A 4186-nucleotide genomic window follows, 5' to 3' on the forward strand; every position below is an offset into this window, starting at 1 on the left:
TTTTCAGCAAACAGAACCTATCTCAGCTTGAAACCCATAAGTTTCAGGAGGTATTCCTTTGAAAAACTACACCAACTCTCACAAGGAAAGAACTCGCTAGATGCTCCTACTTCTAACATAGATGGTTTTGTATCGAGAGTGACATGTTTGGACAACTCAGCTGAATAGGCCTATTTGGAACAAAATGAACCTTTCTTCACCTGGAAAACTCTCATTTGCAGGACGTATGCCTTTTAGAAACTAACGCAGTTCTCACAGAGAAACCATGTACTGGATGCTCCTGCTTCCAACATACGCATATTATTTTGAATAGATATATTATGCCTTCGACTCACCTGAATACATCGGCCCATTGGGAAGAATAAAAGCCCATCTCGATGTTGAACAACCTAATTTACAGGACACATTCCTTTCAAGAATTAACTCAATTTTCACAGGAAAACATGTCCTACAACATCCTGCTTGAAACACAGACTGTTTTCTCGGGAGAGATACCTGTGTTTTGTCAAGTAAGCAGAAAATGCCAATGTGGAGAAAAAGATCCTATCTCCAGCTTGAAACACCTATGTCGCAGGAAGTCGTCCTTTCAAAAAATAATCCAATTCGCACTGGGAAACAATGCGCTAGATTCGAATACTTTGAACAGAGATGGTTTTCTTTCAAGTTCTGTGTGTGTTTTTTCAAGTTAGCTGAATAGGCCTATTTGAAGAAAGTGAGGGTTTCTACACCTGGAAAACGAACATTCGCAGGAAGGATTCCTTTCCAAACTAATCCGATTCTCCTAGCAAAACTGTGTGCTGGATGCTCCTTCTTTTAACACATATGCTTGTCTTTGGTGTGAGGATACATGAGTTTTGTCAACTCAGCTGAATAGGAATGTTTGAAAGAAAATGAGTCTATCTCCACCTTGAACAATTCGATTTGCAGGAAGTGTTCTTTCAAGAAATCACTCAGTTCTCAATGGGAACCCATGTGGAACATACTCCTGCTTCAAACACAGAAAATATTCTTTAGAGAGATATATGTGTTTCTTCAACTCAGCTAAATAGGCCTGTTGGGAACAACATGAGTGTTTCTCCAAGTTGAAAATTATGATTTGCAGGAAGGATTCCTTACAAAGCCTAACTCAATTCTCACAAGGAAACAAATACTAGATGCTGCTACTTCTAACACAGGTGGTTTTCTATCGATAGGTACCTGTGCTTCGACAACTCAGCTGAATAGGCCTATTGGGAGCACAGTGAGCCTTTCCCACCTTGAAAACTCTGATATGCAGGAAGTATGCCTTTCAAAAACAAACTCAATCCTCACAGGGAAACCATGTGCTTGATGTTGCAGCTTCTCACAGACGTATCTTTCTTTGGATAGTTATATATTTTTCTTCTGCTGAGCAGAATGGGCCTATTTGCAACAATCAAAGCCTTTCTAAATGTTGAAAAATCCTAGTTACAGGACATCGTCCTTTCAAGAATTAACTGAATTGTCACAGGGGAACAAGGTTCTAGACGCCTCCGGTTCTAGCACACATTGTTATTTTTCCAAGGGATACATGCGTCTTGTCAGCTCTGCAGCATATGTCAATTTGGACATAAGAGCGTATCTCCTCATTGAAACACCTGTTTCAAGAAGTACTCCTTTCAAAAAAGAACGCAATTCTCCTAGGGAAACAATGGGCCACATGCTAAAGCTTCTAACACAGACGGTTTTCATTTATGAGATACATGTGTTTTCATAACATAGCGGAGTAGGCTTCTTTGGAACAAAAGGAGCCTTTCCTCACCTGGAAATTAGGATTTTCAGGAAGGATTGCTTTCAAAACTAAACCAGTTCTCCCAGGGATACAATGTGCTAGGGCTCCTGCTTCGAAAACATATGGTTTTCTTGCGAGTCATCCATGTGTTTTGTCTGCTCAGCTGGACAGGCGTATTTGGAACAAAACAAGCCTATGTCCACCTTGAAACCTTTCATTTGAAGGATGTATTCCTTTCAAGAATTAACTCAATTCTCACAGGGAAACAATGTGCTTGATTCTGCTGCTTCTTACACAGATGGTTTTGTTTTGCATGATGCCTGTGTTCCTTCAACTTTCAGCAACAGGCCTGTTAGGAACAAAATGAGTCTATCACCACGCTGAAAACGCTCATTTGCAAGAAGCATTCTCTTCAAAATCCTATTCAGTTCTCACAGGGAAACCACTCACTAGGTTCTCCTCTTTCTAATACCTAAGTTTTTCTTTGAGAGATACGTGTGTTTCGACTCGTGATCTGAATAAGCCTGTTTGGAACCAAATGAGCCTATCTCCACCTTAACATAATGATTTCCTCCCAGGATTGCTTTGGAAAACTTACTCAATTCTCACAGGGAAACAATGTGCGAGATGCTGCACTTTCTGACAGACATGGTTTTCTTCGAGAGATACATGTCTTTCTTCAACTCAGCCGAGTACGGCTCTTTGGAGACAAAGAGCCTATCTCCACCTTGAAACTCCCATATGGTCACAAGTATTTCTTTCAAAAAATATCTCAATTCTCACAGGGAAACAGACTTCCTAGATGGTAATACTTCTAACCCAGATGTTTTTCTGTGAAGTTATAGTCGTGTTTTGTCAACTAAGCTGAATAGGCCTATTTAAACAAAATGAGTGTTCCTCCTCCTGGAAAACTAACATTCTCTGGTAGTATGGAAAACTAACATTCTCTGGAAGGATTCCTTACAAAAAGTTCCTCAGTTCTCACAGGGAAAGCACAACCTAATTGCTCCTGCTTCTAACACATCTGGATTTCCTTTGGCGGTTACCTGTGTTTCTTTGCCTAAATTGAATAGGCATAAGTGACACAAAATGAGCCTTTCTCCCCCTTCAAACTGTGATTTCCGGTAACTATTCCTTTCAAAGCCTAACGAAATTCTCACCAGGAACAATAATTTTGATGCTGCACCTTGTAACATACATGGTTTTCTTTCGAGACAGGCATGTGTTTCTTCAACTCACCTGAATAGGCCTATATGGAACGAAATGACCTTTTCTCCACCTTGATAACAGTGACCTCCAGGAAGTATGCATTTCAAGAAGTTAGGCAATACTCCCAGGAAAACAACGTGTGAGCAGCTCAGGCTCTAACACAGATGGTTTGTTTCGAGGGATACTCGCCTTTCCTCCAGTTAGACGAATATGACTACTTGCAAAAATGAGTCTTTCTCCAATTTGAAAATTATGTTCTGCAGGAAGCATTCCTTTCAAAAACTACATCAATTGTCACTGGGAGACAATGTGCTAGAGGCTCCTGCCAGTAAAACGTATGGTTTTCTTTTTGGAGATACATATTTTTCTTCAATTTAGACGATTAGGTCTATTTAGAACAAAATGAGCCTGTCCCCTTCTTGAAATCTATGATTTGCAAGATGTACACAATTTCCAAAATAACTCTATTGTCACAGCGAAACAATGAACTAGATGTTGTTGCTTGTGACCCGATGGTTTTCTTTCAAGAGATACATGTGTTTCTTCAACTTTGGGGAATAGGCCTCTTTGAAACACAATGAGCCTTTCTCCACCTTGAAATCTGCGATTTGCAGGGATTATTTCTTTCAAAAGGCACTTAATTCTTACAGGGAAATGGTGTGCTAGATGCTGCAGCTTCTAACATAGATGGTTTTCTTGGGAGAGATACATGTGTTTCTTGAACTCAGCAGAATAGGCCTGTTTTCAGCAAACAGAACCTATCTCAGCTTGAAACCCATAAGTTTCAGGAGGTATTCCTTTGAAAAACTACACCAACTCTCACAAGGAAAGAACTCGCTAGATGCTCCTACTTCTAACACAGATGGTTTTGTATCGAGAGTGACATGTTTGGACAACTCAGCTGAATAGGCCTATTTGGAACAAAATGAACCTTTCTTCACCTGGAAAACTCTCATTTGCAGGACGTATGCCTTTTAGAAACTAACGCAGTTCTCACAGAGAAACCATGTACTGGATGCTCCTGCTTCCAACATACGCATATTATTTTGAATAGATATATTATGCCTTCGACTCACCTGAATACATCGGCCCATTGGGAAGAATAAAAGCCCATCTCGATGTTGAACAACCTAATTTACAGGACACATTCCTTTCAAGAATTAACTCAATTTTCACAGGAAAACATGTCCTACAACATCCTGCTTGAAACACAGACTGTTTTCTCGG

This window comes from Castor canadensis, chromosome 2 (assembly GCF_047511655.1).
Source record: "Castor canadensis chromosome 2, mCasCan1.hap1v2, whole genome shotgun sequence".
Lineage (NCBI taxonomy): Eukaryota > Metazoa > Chordata > Mammalia > Rodentia > Castoridae > Castor > Castor canadensis.